The 19,023-nt window shown below is 44.6% G+C and overlaps 1 protein-coding gene across 5 annotated transcripts in view; it reads right to left on the bottom strand.

Annotated features, from left to right (window-relative positions):
• BMPR1A (bone morphogenetic protein receptor type 1A) overlaps window positions 1–19,023 on the bottom strand; it is a 186,271-nt gene that overhangs the window by 81,770 nt on the left and 85,478 nt on the right. For 4 of the 5 annotated variants that reach the window (XM_036355988.1, XM_036355987.1, XM_036355985.1 and 1 more), the window contains exon 2: window positions 1,004–1,119. The exons of the other annotated variant lie outside the window; for it this stretch is intronic. The gene's annotated coding sequence lies outside the window, so the exon portion shown is untranslated. The remainder of the gene's footprint in view (window positions 1–1,003; window positions 1,120–19,023) is intronic. 5 annotated transcript variants of the gene reach the window in all.

Genomic DNA, 19,023 nt, shown 5'->3' with positions numbered 1-19,023 from the left:
CTGCTGGGCTGCCAGAGGAATGTCTGATTGCCAGCTTAGGCCCAATCCCCTGGGGAGCAGGCCTCAGCCAGCAGATGGTCATCCCTTGAGGGGTCCCAGACTGTGAGAGGGCACAGGCCGGGCTGAGGGACCCTCCCGCCTCCCTGAGTGCACAAATTTTTGTGCACCGGGCCTCTAGTCTATACTAATAATAGAGGAATATGCAAATTGTCTAGGATGCCGTCACATAACGACCAATCAGGACGGGGGCGGGGGCAGGGGCAGGGCTGCAGCAGAGAGTTCTCAGCAGGCCTGCACCGGGTGTCCGAAGGGCATGGAGCGGAAGGGAGAGCAGATAGGCAGTTAGGGTGATCAGACCAGGAGGGGAGAGCAGATAGGCAATTAGGAGGATCAGGCCAGGAGGGGAGAGCATATAGGCAGTTAGGGGAATCAGGCCAGGAGGGGAGCACAGATTGGCAGTTAGGGCGATCAGGCCAGGAGGGGAGAGCAATTAGGGCGATCAGGCCAGCAGGGGAGAGCAGTTAGGCAGTTAGGGGATCAGGCCAGGAGGGGAAAGCAGTTAGGCAGTTAGGGGAATCAGGCCAGGAGGGAAGAGCAGTTAGGGCCATCAGGCTGGCAGGCAGGTGAGCGGTTAGGAGCCAGTGGTTCCGGATTGTGAGAGGGATCCCCAGATTGGAGAGGGTGCAGGCCGAGCTAAGGTACACCCTCCCCCAATGCACAAATTTCGTGCACCAGGAATCTAGTATATAATTATATACATAATTTAATGCTTATTTTCTACAGTTAAAGAAAGTGTTATTAGTAATAAATGAATATTTTTTATTCCTGAAGAGGTTCAACATTATTAGGAGAGGAGAATATATTACAACTACTTATGATTCATAAGGAAGGTGATTAAAGAAACTGAGTTAAAGGTATAGCAGTGATTTAGAACTATTTTCAATTGTTAAAAAATGATTGTTTCACATTATTCTAATTATTTTCTTAAAAGTCTTTTCCTTACCTCAGAGATGTACTAGAGATAAAACTGTGCTTCCAATTTTCTCCAAGCAGCTTTGACCTATGCTTCCATCTCATGAATTCCAAGACAGTATTAAACTGATGCATATTTTCATAAATCTGTTTAGGAAAAAAGAACTTATTTCAGACTGAAAAAACTTTTATTTGTCAAAATGACACACACAGAAACAATACTAAAAATTCATCATGTGTAAAACTATATACTTTTGATGTAAATTCAATGAAAAGTTTGACAGTATTTAAGAAACTTATCACTTTACCATTTCCCAACCTCTACCCAAAGAAGTGTCCCATTTTGAGTATTTTTATCTTTAAATAGACCCTGGCCAGATGGTTGGAGTGTTGTTCAGTACACCGAAAGGTCTTGGGTTCGATCCCTGGCGGGCGAGAACAGGAGGCAACCGATAAATGCTTCTCTCACATCAATGTTTCTCATTCTCTTCCCCCGCCCCACGCCTCTAAAATCAATAAAAATATATCCTTGAGTGAAGATTTAAAAGAACCATGTGTATTTAAAACAAAAAAAGTAATAGTTCCATGGAAAAAATTACTCACATGTAAAATTTCTGAAGTGGCTCAGGCCTTTTAAAAAAAAAATCATCTCAAATTGAAAAAACAGAAATAGCTAGAAGCAGCACCAACATTTATAATTCTACAACATTCAGATTCCTCCCTAGACAAAAATATATTTGAACACCTAGCTAGTACCCCTATTTTTTCACTGTTTTTCTTTTAATCCTCACCCGAGGATATTTTTTCCATTGATTTCTAGAGAGTGGAAGAGAGGGAGGAGGGGAAGAAAGAGAGAGACACATCGATTGGTTGCCTCCTGAACGCACCCCTACCAGGGCTGGGGAACCTGCAACCAAGGTACATGACCTTCAGTCCCGTGGGCTGAAGTTCTAACCACTAAGCACCCAGCCAGGGCCCTATTTTCACTCTTTATCACAAAGTTTCAGTAAACACTTTTTTCATTTCTGTCAAACTTCCACCTAGAATATTAGGAATTGTGAGGGTTAAGAATTAATTGCACAGCGTGTCTAAATCATGGGATAGGTTTCAACTACAAGACTACCCTTCTGCATTAGTACACCCCTGCATTGAGAGACAATATTCATAAATCTAAACAATGGAAACAAAAATGTTAAAGATAGGTGTGCTGTTTCCTTAGAGGTCTTAAAAATAGTTCCTTCAAATGTGTCTTTTAACTAAAACTTCAAACAGCAAATGCTGTTTCATATTTAAAAAGTGAAAAGTTTACGCTGTATGAACATTATCTATGCCCCATTGCAAGGTCAAAGTGCCCTTGTCTTCCAGTCCATTTAGAAGTATCATGTATGTCACACTGAGCTTTGGTAAGTAGTCTTACCAATAATGACTAAATTCATGTAAATGGGCAATCTGAACCTGTCTCCATATCAGATAACAGCCTTTCTTACAGTCAAGCGTCGCCCCTCAGCAGGAAGGCTGCTGCAGTGCTGTGCAAATCTTACCCGTGGACAGACTCCAGGGAAAGCAATCAGGAATGCTTTGCCTGCGTTCAGGAGCCTTAACAGTCTTCTCAATGCACTAGTTAGCTACAACTTAACCAGGTCCGTAACATTTTTCTGGGTAAGACTCCAACCATCACTCAGAAAAATGACCCAGGGCTGGAATGGAGACTTGGTGTTAAGGTCTTTTAAATTATTTTTTTCTGAGACATTCAGTCTTAAAATGTTCCCTTATACTAAAAATAAATAAATACATTGTGTTTCCATTTTAGAAATGGCATAAAGATTTTCCTCCAAACTCATTCTTTGCTAACAACTCCATTCTTCCCTAAGAGTGTGTATGGAAAAAGAGAGTGGAGCAGATGAACCTATTCTCATAAAGGTTAACACAGTCCATTAAAGTGACTATAAAAATATATGGACTGATTCTAATTCCACCAGATATTTCCAATGGATCAAATAATAAATAAAATGAACATGCAAACCACTTACCAATCACTGTTTATTACAGCACTATTTATTACAACACAGTTTCCTTGGTGTGGAAAAAAGAGTTTCAAGCTTTAGGCTGAAAAGTCTATAATAAAGGGAAATATACTGTCTTCAAAGTCCAAGATCCTGAATCATCTATCCTCCCTCCATTCTCTTACATGTACAAATCTATGACAAAACATAAACTTCAGAAAACTTTTCCTAAGGGTTGTTTCAGACCAGCTAAGTCACACTGGACTTCTTTACTAAGAGGTAAATAAAGGCAATTAAAATGACAGAGTGTGCTTCACAGAAGGTACAGATCTGCAAATCCCTTTTTGCAAACCAGAAATTCTGTGAATGAAGAAAAGCTTTCCCTACTTTGCAGTACAGTGCTACAGTCCTATAAACCGAGGTGTAAACACGCACATATGCAGAAATGAGATTTACATGGGCAAAATGTCCCCAACAACTTTAATCACTTAGCTTTCAAGGTAATTTACCACAAGCTTTCAGCATGATGAACTTGTGTTCAACGACCCTAAGACATCCAGTCAAGACTGAACACTAAAGCTAGTATAAGTAATACAATTTTCATCGAAGATTTAATGTCTAAAATTTCAAGCCTGTAAGTTCTAGGGAACATATTAAGGAAAAGGTAATTCTTTTAAAAACACATCAGAGCTTCTTTTTTTTTTTTTTTTTTTTTTAAATATATTTTATTGATTTTTTACAGAGAGGAAGGGAGAGAGATAGTTAGAAACATCAATGAGAGAGAAACATCGATCAGCTGCCTCCTGCACATCTCCCACTGGGGATATGCCCGCAACCCAGGCACATGCCCCTGACCGGAATCGAACCTGGGACTTTTCAGTCCGCAGGCCGACGCTCCATCCACTGAGCCAAACCGGTTTCGGCCAGAGCTTCTTAATGACTCAGAATTCATGAAAATTAAACCTTTCCAAATATACAGTCTAATATTTTGTAATACAAACCTAACATTAGAATTTTTACTCAGTGAACATCTACAAACAAATACGGAAAGTTCATTTTAACCCACACTGCCTTTACAAAATATCTTCTTTTGCCATCAAAATGTACACATCCTTTTTGGTTCTCCAAATTATTAAAGTGATTAAATCTTAAACCACTGAGGTGATTTAAAAATCACCTCACAAGTGCTTTAAAGAGCCCATCAGTGACAAACATCAATTAGCTCTGAAGTGTTACAACATCACCCATTAACTTCTATATTAACAAGATTTACTTTCTAGAAAATAATAGCATAACTATGCTTTTGATAAATATACTAAGTCTAAGAAAGCTTTAAGATGATTTTTGATTTTGTACTAGATGTCAAAAAATAGATTTCTTAGTATTCACAAAATCAGTAATATTGACTATACATTTTTCCTTCCACCACTCCAAATCCCGTCTGCCTCATCTTCATTTTCCTTCTCTTAGCACCCATAAGAAGCACCCCACACGTACTGTACAAATACTGTTGTAAACACTACAGCTGCATTTATAGAACCATTAAAAAAAAAAAAAGAACTGGCCCTGGCCAGCTACCTCCGTTGGTTAGTGCATTGTCCTGATACACCAAGGTTGTGGGTTCAATCCCAGATCAGGGCACATACAAGAATCATCAATGAATGCATAAGTGGAACATAAAACCCCTCCCTCACCCCCCCTTCCGGCCCCTCTTTCTTTCATTCTCTAAAAAAAAAAAAAAAAAAAGCAATCAATAAAAATAAGAACCAAATTACCAAATAATATCTTACAAAACATTTCAGTTGGCTTTTAAACTAAAGGTATTACTGTTAAAACCTTTGGTACATTAAATGGAAAATTAAAACATTATGCTTCAGAAACACATAGTACAGTTTTAGATGTAAGTAACTTGAATAATTTCATTTAGGTTAATTTATCATGCACTTCTTTCTTTGTAAAGATTTTTTATTGATTTTTAGAGAGGGAGAAAGAGAAAAACATCAAGAGCGAGAAACATGGATTGACCGCCTCCTGCATGCCCCTAGGGCAGTGGTCGGCAAACCGCGGCTGGCGAGCCACATGCGGCTCTTTGGCCTCTTGAGTGTGGCTCTTCCACAAAATACCGGCTCTTCCACAAAATACCGACTTCTGCGCATAGGCCACAAAGTTTCAATCGCACTGTACATGCACACCCGCACATAGTATTTTGTGGAAGAGCCACGGCCCTAGGGGGATCAAGCCCACAATCCCCAGCATGTGCCCAGATAAGGAACTGGCAACTTTTCAGTACACGGGATGACACTCAACCAACCAAGCTACACCAGCCAGGGCTCTCATGCACTTCTATAATAAAGCATGTGACCACATAACACAGAAGGGAAGGTCAACTTAAGAACAACTGTGTTTGAAATATTCCAAAAGATTCTTTTATTAATTAAATATAAGCTTGAATTTGAAACTCAAGATTTTTCTCATAAAACCAAAGATATAAACAATGGTATTAAACCCATAATACAAATTAACTTTAGTGCACAATTCTATCAAAACACTCTTCTGTTAAGCATATTTCCAAACGATACTGTAACTTTCTTACTGCTGTATCCTAGAATCTAACACAGTAGATGACACAGAGGATTTCAACAATACTCGCAGATTTGTATTGAATAACAACAACTCAATTATGTGAAACCGAGTAGTCTAGAAAACCTTACCTATCTGAACTATAGCAGAGAACCAAAAAGCAAAGCAAGCGGAAAAAGCTTCTTCCAAAAAAGAGATAAGAAAAAATTGCTAACACTGAGGTTATAACACTCTGGTCTAAGTCAGTTGTGGCACCTTCCATTCCCCTTGCCAATGAGCGGTTTAGCAATACACATCTTATGCAATTCTGGCCAATAAGACAAGAAACTTAAGTTTGCTGGGAGCTTCTGGGAAAGGTTTTCCTGGCTGATGAAAAAAAAGACACCCAGATGAAAACATCCATTTTTTTCTGAGCAACTGTGGGTTTGAATTTGTCAAGCAGAACTATGACAGCTATCTTAGGGACCATGAGGAAGGAAGCAGCCTCGGAGGCCAACCCAGCAGACACAGGGGCAGCACTGAGAGATGGAAAGAATCAGGTCCTTAGTGATGTTCTTATGCTCAGACAGATTAATCCTTGAACCATTTTATTAACTTGTATTATTATATTGTATTAATTATATTAATTATGTTAATTATATTAATTATATTATATCGTACTATACTATACTATACGCCTGTTGCACGAAAAGATTCGTGCAATAGGCTTTCCCTTCCCCTGGCTGCCGGCACCGGTTTTCCTCCGGCACCCGGGACCCAGGCCTTCGCTCCGGCCAGAGCCGCCTTCAAGCCTTCGCTGCCCCGCCCGGCCGCCCCGGGGTCGGGTCGCACACTGGATGCCCGATGGCGGCCAGGCAGGCCAGCCGATCGCTGCTGCACCGCCCGGCCACCCCGGGTCGGGTCGCACACGGGAGCCTGCCGCCCCAGGTCGCAGATAGCAGGCCCGGATGGCGGCAGGGCAGGCGGGATGGCGCTGTCCTGCCCCACCACCCAGGGTGGCAAATAGCAGGCCCAGATGGCAGCGGGGCAGGCGGGATGGTGCTGTCCCACCCTGCCTGCAGTATGCAAATTAGCCACCATCTTTGTTGGCGGTTAATTTGCTTATCATGCTGATTAGCCAATGGGAGTCGTAGCAAAGGTACGGTCAATTACCATGTTTGTCTATTATTGGATAGGATTATATTAACTATATTATACTAGAGGCCCAGTGCACAAAATTTGTGCATGCATAGGGTCCCTAGGCCTGGCCAGCGATCAGGGTCAATTTGCCTGGCTGGCAGGCCCCCACTGACACCCGACTTGGCCGGCCTGGCACCACCTGCTCGCCAGCCCCGCCCCCCACCGCCACTGCTGCGGGTTGCCTCCCTCTGTGGGGCGACAAGCAGAGCGATTGGAGGGGGGGCGCTCGCACCCACCTTGGCTGGCCTGGGACCTGCAGGCTGGGGGCAGCTCCTGCGTTGAGAGTCTGCCCCCTGGTGGTCAATGAGCATCATAGCTACTGGTCATTCAGCTGGTCATTCCATGGTTCGGTCGATTTGCATATTAGGCTTTTATTATATAGGATTATATCCTTCACTGTTTAAATAGTTTTCAATTATCAATAGTGACCCCACGGATGTAGTTAAGCACAAATACACCATTTATTTTCATGAACTCAACTGCTATTTAAACAATGACTACTCCCCTAAATTTGTATCTCAATCCAGATCCTTCTTTTGAACTAGATACATATTTTCAAACTACCAAACAGTTATATTAAATATATTTTTCCAGTAGCACATCAAGACAACAGGATTAATATAAAAGCCATCACAAAAAGTGTTTATGCCTCTGTATTCCATTTTCTAATGGCAGTACCATCTACCCAACTGTCAAAGTTTGAAATCTTGGGATCACTGGCCCTACCTCTACCTTCGTCTGCTTTACTAAATGTTGCTTATTCTAATTCTGATCTACCTTTAAAACCTGTCTCCCTCATCTCTATACACATGTAGTGCGGACACTCACCTGCATGCAGCCTGCCTCCACTCTTATCACCTTCACTGTACCAGTGTTTCTAAAATACAACTGTGCCTCATGAAAAAAATTATACACATAATAAGTCGTTAGGGAAATACACATTAAAACTATAATGATACCACTACCTACCCATCAGAATGGTCAAAATAAAAAAGACAGACAATACCAAATGGCGGAGAGGATGTGGAGAAACGAGCTCTCACACACTGCTGTGAAATGATGCCATCACTTTAGGTAACAGTTTGACAATTTCTTAAAAAGTAAAATATAAACTAAACCATATGATCACAAATTCCCTCTATAATAACCCTAGAGAAATAAAAATATGTATATATACAAAGACTTCTTTACAAACATTCTCAACATTATTCATAAGAGTCCCAACTGGACACAATCCAAAACAAAGTGAGGCATAATCACACAGTGGAATACTATCAGGTAATAAAAAGGAACAAAATACCGATACATGCTATAACATAAACGCACCCTAAAAATATGCTAAGTAAAAAAAGATAGACGCAAAATATTACGTTATAGTTATTACAGCAGGTGCTCTAATTAACACCATTTCATTATAATGTTGATGAGATGCCACAGGAACCTAATTCTTGTTTATATCAAATAGTCTACAGTAAAATTGGTTTCATTATACCTATAGACTTGTAATGACATTAAGTGAGAACTGACTGTAAATGAAATGTTCAGAGAAGAGCAAATTTAGAGAGAAAGAAATCAAAGCAGTGGTTGTCTAGAATAAGGTGAGAAGTGGGAAATTTTGGACAGTGATCAAAATATCCCAAAATATTCACAGAACAACTTTAAGAATTTACTAAAAATAAAAAAATACAGGTTAAAATTTTAATGATTTTCACACATGTACAAAATGCAGTCCAAATTCTTTAGGAGGGCATTCATAGATTGCTGCTTTTAATCTATTTAATTTGCTTTATTTTCTGCTTCAATCTCTGCCCAAAAGCCTCCCGCTGGCCATATGAAACTATTTCCTATTTCTTAAACGTGCCAGGCTATTTCAAGTTTCTACCTTTCTTCAAACTCGCCTAATTAAAAAGTCAAACTGTTCTTATGCCAAATGAACTTCACTTGTGTTTTAAGCACAGTCCAGTGACCAGCATATAAAAGACAATCTATATATTTTCAAATAAGTGATTAAGAATGACAGTGAAGAGAAAAATCCTAAAATAGGTAAAATGGGCTCTGTACCACAAAGACATGTGTATAAGGATGTTATATAAGAATGAAAAATAGGGAGTCACTAATGTCACCTAAATGTTTATTAGTGTAGGATCAGTTAACAATCACACTGAAAACCATAGTCATTAGAAAGAATGAGATATACCTTATTTATCTGTACTGACATAGAAAGATATCCCAAATACCCTTAAGTTTAAAAGAAGTATAAAATAAGTCACACTGAGGGGGTTAACTTGACACGCAGGCAGACAGGGCAGGGGTCCAGTGGAAAACAAAGGCGGGTGGAACATAGGCAGGGGCAGACATGGCAGTTTGAGCAGCCTAATCACAGAAACCAACCAAGCAGAAATAATAAAATGTTTTTGGACTCAAAGCAGGAGGCATGGGAAACCAAGGGAGTGCCTACAGCAACAAGGTGTACAAACGCATAGAAACAGAAAGTTCAGCATAGGAACTGAGAAAGAACACATAGAAACAGGGAAAGTTCAGGTCTGCTGCTGGGTAAGAACAACTGAGACAATCAATCAGGTGACGACAAGAATCCTATCTAATAAAAGAGAAACATGGTAATTGGTGTACGATTGCAACCCTTCCTTGGCTAATCAGGGAATATGCAAATTAACTGCCAGCCAAGCTGGCGGCCGGCAGCCAGGCAGCTGGAAGCGAACATGAGGCTTGCCTGCTTCAGTGACGGAGGACTCCAACGGTCCCCGCCTGCCGCTGCTGGCCTCTGAGCTGCAACTCTAAGCAACTATGTTACAAATATAGAAGCTAAACAAAACCCCAGAAACCTGCTTTAGTCGCCGGGCTTCAGACAGAAGGATCACAACATTGTTTCAAATACAGAAGGTAAACAAAGGCCAGAAACCTGCTTTCAGCAGCAGAGGCCTAAGAGCTGGAGCCTCAGAGCTAAAGCTGGCCCAGAATAAAAGAAAAAAGAACAAAAGGAGCGGTTGGGAGCTTCAGTCACTCGCCAGCCTGAAAACAGACCTCAGCCCCTCACCCAGGCTGGCCAGGCACCGCAGTGGGGACCCCCACCCTGATCCAGGACACCCTTCAGGGCAAACCAGCCAGCCCCCACCCTTCAGAGCAAACCAGCCGTGCACCAGGCCTCTATCCTATATAGTAAAAGGGTAATATGCCTCCCAGCACTGGGATCAGCGGAGCCGCGAGGCCTCCCGGCACCGGGATCAGCGTGACAGGGGACAGCGCCCAAACCCCCTGATCGCCCTGCGGCTCTGTGTGTGACAGGGGGCGGGGCCACAACCCCCTGATCAGCCCTACTCTGTGTGTGACAGGGTGCGGCACCCCAACCCCCTCCCCCCACGGGCCCTGCTCTGTGTGTGACAGGGTAGAGGCATAACCTCCCCATTGGCCCTGCCCTCAGTGTGACAGTGGCGGCGCCCCAACCCCCTGATCAGCCCTGCTCTGTGGGTGATAGAGGGTGATGCCCCAACCGCCCCCCACGGGCCCAGCTCTGTGTGTGACAGGGTAGAGCCATAACCTTCCCATTGGCCCTGACCTGAGTGTGACAGGGTGCGGCGCCCCAACCCCCTGATCCGCCCTGCTCTGTGGGTGATAGAGGGTGATGCCCCAACCGCCCCCCACGGGCCCAGCTCTGTGTGTGACAGGGTAGAGCCATAACCTTCCCATTGGCCCTGACCTGAGTGTGACAGGGTGCGGCGCCCCAACCCCCTGATCCGCCCTGCTCTGTGTGTGACAGGGGGCGGTGCCCCAACTCCTCTATGGGCCCTGCTCTGTGCGTGACAGGGGGGAGCTCCCCAACCCCCTGATAGGCCCTGCTCTGTGCGCGACAGGGGGGAGCTCCCCAACCCCCTGATGGGCCCTGCTCTGTGCATGACAGGGTATGGAGCCCCAACCGCCCTGATGGGCCCTGCTCTGTGAGTGACAGGGGGTGGCGCTGCAACCTCCCCATCGACCCTGCCCTGAGTGTGACAGGGGGCGGTGCCCCAAACCCCCAATCAGTCCTACCCTGAGCGTGACTGAGGGTGGCATCGCAACCTCCCGATCCGCCCTGCTCTGTGCATGACAGGGGGCGGCGCCCCAACTCCCCAATCGGCCCTGCTCTGAGACTGACCAGGGGCTGTACCTAGGGATTAGGCCTGCCCTCTGCCACCTGGGAGCAGGCCTAAGCCAGCAGGTCGTTATCTCCCGACGGGTCCCAGACTGCGAGAGGGCACAGGCCGGGCTGAGGGACTCCCCCTTCCCCCCCGAGTGCACAAATTTTTGTGCACCGGGCCTCTAGTCCCATCTAATAAAAGAGAAACATGGTAATTAGCGTAACACCACTACCCTTCCCATTGGCTAATCAGGGCGATATGCAAATTAACTGCCAGCCAAGATGGCAGCCGGCAGCCAGGCAGCTGGAAGCGAACATGAGGCTTGCTTGCTTCAGTGATGGAGGGCTCCAAAGTTCCCTGCCTGCCTTGCCGGCCTCTGAGCTTGCAGTTTGAAACATTGTAACAAATATATAAGCTAAACAAAATCCCAGAAACCTGCTTTCAGTGAGTCGGGATCTCAGAGCTGAAGTTATACATTGTTTCGATTATAGAACACAAACAAACCAGATACCTGCTTTCAGCAGCAGAGGCCTCAGAGCTGGAGTCAGAGCTAAAGCTGGCCCAGAATAAAAAAAAGAAAAGAAAAGAATAAAAGGAGCAGTTGGGAGCTTCAGTCACCCGCCAGTCTGAAAACAGCCCTGAGCCCCTTACCCAGAATGGCCAGGCATCCCAGTGGGACCCCCACCCTGAAGGGTGTGTGACCAGCTGAAAACATCCATCACCCCCTCACCCAGGCTGGCCAGGCACCCCAGTGGGGACCCCCATCCTGATCCAGGACACCCTTCAGGGCAAACCAGCCAGCCCCACCCATGCACCAGGCCTCTATCCTATACAGTAAAAGGGTAATATGCCTCCCAGCACCGGGATCTGCGGAGCTGCGAGGCCTCCCAGCACTGGGATGAGCGGAGCCGCGAGGCCTCCCGGCACTGGGATCAGAGGAGCCGAGAGGCCTCCCGGCACCGGGATCAGCGTGACAGGGTGCAGCGCCCAAACCCCCTGATCACCCTGTGGCTCTATGTGTGACAGGGGGCAGGGCCACAACCTTCCTATCCACCCTGCTCTGTTCGTGACAGGGGAAGGTGTCCCAACCTCCTGATCAGCCCTGATCTGTGCCTGATACGGGGGAGCTCCCCAACCCCCTGATCAGCCCTACTCTGTGTGTGACAGGGTGCAGCGCCCCAACCCTCCCCCCCCCCCCATGGGCCCTGCTCTGTGTGTGACAGGGTAGAGCCATAACCTCCCCATCGGCCCTGCCCTGAGTGTGAGAATGGCGGCGCCCCAACCCCCTGATCGGCCCTGCTCTGTGGGTGATAGAGGGTGGCGCCCCAACCCCCCTCCCCCCACAGGCCCTGCTCTGTGTGTGATGGGGTAGAGCCATAACCTCCCCATCGGCCCTGCCCTGAGTGTGACAGTGGTGGCGCCCCAACCCCCTGATCCACCCTGCTCTGTGCATGACAGGGGGTGGTGCCCCAACTCCCCAATCGGCCCTGCTCTGAGCCCGACCAGGGGCTGCACCTAGGGATTGGGCCTGCCCTCTGCCACCCTGGAGCAGGCCTAAGCCCGCAGGGCATTATCTCCCGAGGGGTTCCAGACTGCGAGAGGGCACAGGCCAGGCTGAGGGACTCCCCCTTCCTCCCCAGGTGCACAAATTTTTGTGCACCGGGCCTCTATTCCTATATAATAATAGGCTAATATGCAAATAAACCAAACGGTGGAATGACCAGTTGCTACAACATGCACTGACCACCCAGGAGCAGACGCTCAATGCAGGAGCTGCCCCCTGGTGGTCAGTGTGCTCCCACAGGGGGAGCACCACGCAGCCAGAAGCCAGGCTCACAGCTGGCAAGCACAGTGGTGGAGGCAGGAAAGCTAAGGATGTCCGACTGACCGCTAAGGCATCAATTGGACACCCCCCGAGGGGTACCGGACTGCAAGAGGGCGCAGGCCAAACTGAGGGAACCTCCCCCGTCCCCGCCCCCCGAGCACACAAATTTCGTGCACCAGGCCTCTAGTAGATATAGAAGCAGGCTTGTAGCAAATATATGCCCCTGAACTACAAGGCTTTAGGGGGCAGCCTATTATTGGGCCCCTCTCCTCTTGAGGGGAGTCTGAATCTGCTTGTACTAAATTTTCCATTCTTTTGCTTAAATCTTCTGGTCTGTGGAGCTCATTCTTTGGCATCGCGAGACAAAAACCTCAGCTCACCGTTCCAATTATCAAATCCTCCATTATTAAAAGAAAATTTGTACACATACAAGAAGTGTTGTGTGTGAGTAACATATGTGAGGAAGTTGAAGGGCTAAAAGGATACACACAAATTGTTCTGAGTGTAGGCAAAAAAGTGGGAACAACCTAAATGTCCCTCAACTGATGAATCGGGGTCTATCCAACCAATGGAATATCACTCAGCCAAAAAAATAAATGAAGCCATAAAAAGAATCAATTCTGATACAACATGGATGAAATTTGAAAATATTAAGCTAAGTGAAAGAAGCCAGATGCAAAAGGCCACATATTAAATGATCCCACTGACATGAAATACTCAGAATATGTAATTCCACAGACAGAAAATAGATTAATGGTTATATGGGACTATGGGTAGAGAGTGGTAATGGAAAAAAAACACTCAAGGAGTAATCCATAAAGAGGGAAAAAAAGTAAATTAGACTTCCATCAAAATTCAAAATGTTTGCTCTTTAAAAGACCCTGTAAAGAAGATGAAATAACAAGGTACAGACTGCGAAAACATATTTGCAACCATATGTTTGACAAAAGACTCATCTAGAAAATATAAGAAATCTTAGAACTCAAAATTTTTTAAAAATCACATAGAAAATGTACAAAGAATATGAAGAGCTCTTTCAGTGAAGAAAATATTTGGATGACAAATAAGCACATGAAAATACATGGCCAACAACATTAGCCATCAGGGAAACGCAAATGAAGACCATGCTGAGATATCCCTACCTACCTATGGAACAGCTAAAATAAAAAAAAAAAAGTGACAATTCCCAGTTTTGGCAAGAATGAGAAGATAACAAATCTCTCACACAGCTTGTGAGAATATAAAATAGCACGCCCATTTTGGAAAATGGTTTGGAAGTTTCTTTAAAAACTAAATATACATCCCAACCAGTGTGGCTCAATGGTTGAGCATCGACCTATGAACCAGGAGGTCAGGGTTTGATTCCCATCAGGGCACATGCCCGGGTTGCAAGCTCAATCCCCAATCTGGGACTTGTAGGAGCAGCCAATGATTCTCTCTCATCATTGATGTTTCTCTCTCTCTCTCTCTCTCTCTCTCTCCCCCCCCCCTTCTCCCTCTCCCCTCCCCCCTTCCTCTCTGAAATCAATTTAAAAAAAATTAAATAATGTGTATTTAAACAAACAAGCAAGCAAAACTAAATATACACTTATAGGTTACCAACTATACTCGCGGGTCTCTGTTTCAAAGAACTGAACATGATTATTCACAGCAGCTTTATTTTTTAACTAGAGGCCCGGTGCACAAAATTCATACACGGGGGGTAGGGGAGGTCCCTCAGCCCAAACTGCACCCTCTCCAATCCAGGACATCCCTCTTGCAATGCGGAACTGCTGGCTCCTAACCGCTCCCCTGCCTGCCTGCCTGATCGCCCCAAACCCCTCTGCCTGCCTGCCTGATCGCCCTAACTGTTCCCCTACCAGGCCAATAGCCCCTAACTGCTCCCCTGCTGGCCTGATCGCCCTAACTGCCTCTGCCTCACGCGAGACCCAGTATTCCCTCCTCCAGCTGGTCACATGCACCTGGGACCCAGGATTCCCTCCCGCTGGCTGGCCACAGGCACCCCGGACCCAGGCCAGCTTTGCCCGGGGCTGGCCGCAGCCGCAGGGGACCGTGGGCGGGTGGCTTTGCCTGGGCCGTAGGCGCCTGAGACCGCGGGGCAGGTGGCTTGTCCCTCTCCCGGGCCACAGCCTGGCTGGTCCCCATTCCTCTCTCGTGAGCTCATTTGTGCCTGGCTGGTCCCCATTCCTCTCTCCACAGTGTTGAGTGTCTGAGCCGTTAGAGCGTGATGGCATGAGGGTGTGATGACCATTTGCATATTAGCTCTTTATTATATAGGATAGCCCCAAACTGGAAAAGACAAAATGTCCTTCAAAGGTAAACGGTTGGCCTGCCCAGCGTGGCTCAGTGGTTGAGTGTCAATCTGTGAACCAGGAGGCCACAATTCAATTCCTGGTCAGGGCACATGCCCAGGTTACAGGATAGATCTCCAGTGAGTGGCATGTAGGAGGTAGCCAATCAACGATTCTCTCTGATTATTGATGTTTCTATCTCTCTCCCTCTCCCTTCCTCTCTAAAATCAATTAAAATATATTTTGCAACTTTTTTGTTGAATGGTAAAACAAGCTGTGGTAGGTCCATATAATGGAGTCCTACTCAGCAATAAAAAGGAATGAACTATTGAGTCACACAACTTAGATGAATCTCAAAGAATCAGGCGGAGTGAAAAGAGATCATATACTATAAGATTCTATTTACAGAACACTCTCAAAATGACAAAACCATAGAGCTAGAAAAGAGACTAATGGCTGCCCCAGGGGGCAAGGTGTGTGGTAGCACAGGGAGACCTCTGAGGGAATGGAATGTGTTTCTTAATTCTGTGATTACACAAATCTACATATATGTTTACATGGTACAGAATCACACACACAAAATGTGTCAATTACAATTTCTGGTTTGATACTGTACCATGTGTAGCATGACATAACCACTGGGGGGAGGGGAAGGGTAATAGGGATCTCTACTTACTATTTTTGTAATTTCCTATGAATGTATAGTTATTTCAAAATTTTAAATTTTACAAATTCTACTTTCTAAAAATGTTTTATATCTCTGCTTTAAATTGGATTTCAAACAGCAAAATAACTGTTCAAAGGCTACTCAAGAAATATTATTCTTTTCAAATCAGCTAAGAAACTTCAGTGGTTTCTAGTATCCTATGGGAATAAAGAGTCCCCACAATAGAGGTCCTAAAGAAACCAGCAGTTCCTAGATGAAGTTTTGGGCCTTCGAGTCCCTCTGTCTCCCTCTCCTCTGGCTGGGAAGTGCCGAGCTGTCTACATCTACAGAAGCAAATGCAATGAGTTTCAGGCAGCCACCTGCAGCAGAAAGAACCCCTAAATAATCATCCTGTTAAGGAAGCATGAAAACCACTTCTATGTTTTCATTTTTTTTCTAGAATTTGTATAATAAATACAGTAATGATCACAGGGAGATATTTAAATTATTTGATACATCTCCTTTCCATTTCCAAGTAAATCCAATTCAGTCAGTAGAGAAATTTATATTACTCATTTCTTTTTCCTGTAGATTTTTGAGAAATTATGAATAGATTATTTGTTTCATTAGTTAATACAGCCGTGGGCAAACTACGGCCCGCGGGCCGGATCCGGCCCATTTGAAATGAATAAAACTAAAAAAAAAAAAAAAAAAAAGACTGTACCCTTTTATGTAATGATGTTTACTTTGAATTTATATTAGTTCACACAAACACTCCACCCATGCTTTTGTTCCGGCCCTCCAGTCCAGTTTAAGAACCCATTGTGGCCCTCGAGTCAAAAAATTTGCCCACCCCTGATAAGTAAAAGCAGCATGGAACAAATTCCTTTGACTAGTTTTATTACATATAAATAGTAAAATTTTTATTATCAGGAATAGTCAGGAAATGATTCTAAATTGCTTAGGTTTCACCAATTCTTCTCAAATGTGTATTGCTGCACCTTCTCAAAAGAAGTATAAAGATTACTTAGAATTAACAATATGAACACCAATCACAGAGTTACGCTACAACAAATACAGTGAAATCGTCAGGGACTATTAAAACGAAGTGCTGTTTGCTCCAGTTCTAAAATGGCCCCAGAAGCATGCTGTGTTTATTGATTTATCCATGTCTGCTAATAAAAACAGCACTCCCTACACTTTTCATTTGTACCATCCCAGAGAACCAGAAAACTAGTAGCGCTGTGGTTCAGGGCCTATTTTTTAAAAAAGAAAAGGCTGTATATGATAGCCTGAGACTGAGGGTATAAAAACTGAAAACATTGCCCTGGCCAGTGTGCCTCAGTGGTTGGAGTGTGGTCCCGGGCACTGAAAGGTTGAGAGTTCGATTCCTGGTGAGGGTAGATACAGGATGTCTCTCTCTCTCTCTCTCTCTCTCTCTCTCTCTCTCTCTCTCTCTCTCTCTCTCTTTCTCTCTCCCCCCCCTTCCCGCCTCTCTCTCTCAAAGCAATAAAAACATTTCCACAATCAAAAAAATTATAAAAACTGAACTGATCTTCCATTATGACCCAGTAATTTTTATGGTGTAATGAGATGTTTTTTAAAAATTTGTTTAATTCTCAAGGGTATGTGTTTCGTTTGTTTTGTTTTAATAATGTTAGAAAGGGAGGAAAGGAAAGGGAAAGAGAGAGAAACATCCCATATAAACTCTGGCCAGAAATCGAACCAGCAACCTTTCAGTACACAGGACAATGTTCCAACCAACTGACCCACTCAGCCAGGGCAACAGTAATTCTTTTTTTTTTTTTTAAATTAAATCTTTATTGTTCAGATTATTACATTTGTTCCTCTTTTTCCCCCCCATAACTCCCCTCCTCCCAGTTCCCGCCCCACCCTCCGCCCTCACTCCCCACCCACTGTCCTCATCCATAGGTGCACGATTTTTGTCCAGTCTCTTCCCGCATCTCCCACACCCCTTTCCCCCCCAAGAATAGTCAGTCCATTCCCTTTCTATGTCCCTGATTCTATTATGATCACCAGATTATTTATTCACTTGATTCTTAGATTCACTTGTTGATAGATGCATATTTGTTGTTCATAATTTGTATCTTTACCTTTTTCTTCTTCTTCCTCTTCTTAAAGGATACCTTTCAGCATTTCATATAATACTGGTTTGGTGGTGATGAACTCCTTTAGCTTTTCCTTATCTGTGAAGCTCTTTATCTGACCTTCAGTTCTGAATGATAGCTTTGCTGGATAAAGTAATCTTGGTTGTAGGTTCTTGGTAGTCATCACTTTGAATATTTCTTGCCACTCCCTTCTGGCCTGCAAAGTTTCTGTTGAGAAATCAGCTGACAGTCGTATGGGTATTCCCTTGTAGGTAACTAACTGGGTTTCTTTCTCTTGCTGTTTTTAGGATTCTCTCTTTGTCTTTTGCTCTTGGCATTTTAATTATGATGTGTCTTGGTGTGGTCCTCTTTGGATTCCTTTTGTTTGGGGTTCTCTGCACTTCCTGGACTTGTAAGTCTATTTCTTTCACCAGGTGGGGGAAGTTTTCTGTCATTATTTCTTCAAATAGGTTTTCAATATCTTGCTCTCTCTCATCTTCTGGCACCCCTATAATTCTGATGTTGGTACGTTTGAAGCTGTCCCAGAGGCTCCTTACACTATCCTCGTATTTTCGGATTCTTTTTTCATTTTGCTTTTCCAGTTGGGTGTTTTTTGCTTCTTCGCGTTTCGAATCTTTGACTTGATTCTTGCGCTCCTCTGGTCTGCTGTTGGGTGTCTATATAATATTCTTTATTTCAGTCAGTGTATGCTTAATTTCTAGTTGGTTCTTTATCGCAACATCGAGGGTCTCATTAGACTTCTTGAGGATCTCACTACATTTATCGGCGGTCTCACCAGTCTTTTCGAGGGCCTTAGCCTTACTAAGTTTATCGGCAGCTTCTAGACAGTTCTTGAGAGACCTTAAAAGTGTGGTTTTGAGCTCTATATCTTCCATTTCTGACATTTGCGTCCTGTTTCTTTGTCTCCGAATTTTTTTATCTTTTCTTGGTGCACCCCCTAGTGGTCTTTGTGCGCAGTCTTGTTGTAGTTAAGCCTTGATTGTCGGCAATACCAGGGGTGATTTGACCTCCAGGCTAACTGGCTATGAGAGTCAGCTGTGTCTGCAGTGGGAGAGCTTCTGTGCTGGATCTCTAGGGCGGTGCTAATCTAGCGTTTACCTGAGGCTATCTGGCAAATGGCTCAGCACAGGGCTTGGGCGGGGCGGGTCCCTGGGGATCTACAAGGCGGGCGGAGCAAGGAGTTATGGCTGCTCTCAGTTCCGTCCCTAGGGGCTCTGCCTCTCAGAATCCCAGCAACCGCTGCAAACCTCGGAGAGAAAGCTGCC

Source organism: Myotis myotis, unplaced genomic scaffold, assembly GCF_014108235.1.
Source record: "Myotis myotis isolate mMyoMyo1 unplaced genomic scaffold, mMyoMyo1.p scaffold_m19_p_24, whole genome shotgun sequence".
NCBI lineage: Eukaryota > Metazoa > Chordata > Mammalia > Chiroptera > Vespertilionidae > Myotis > Myotis myotis.
The sequence above is the reverse complement of the archived record's forward strand: the minus strand, read 5'-3'. Positions and strand labels throughout refer to the sequence as shown.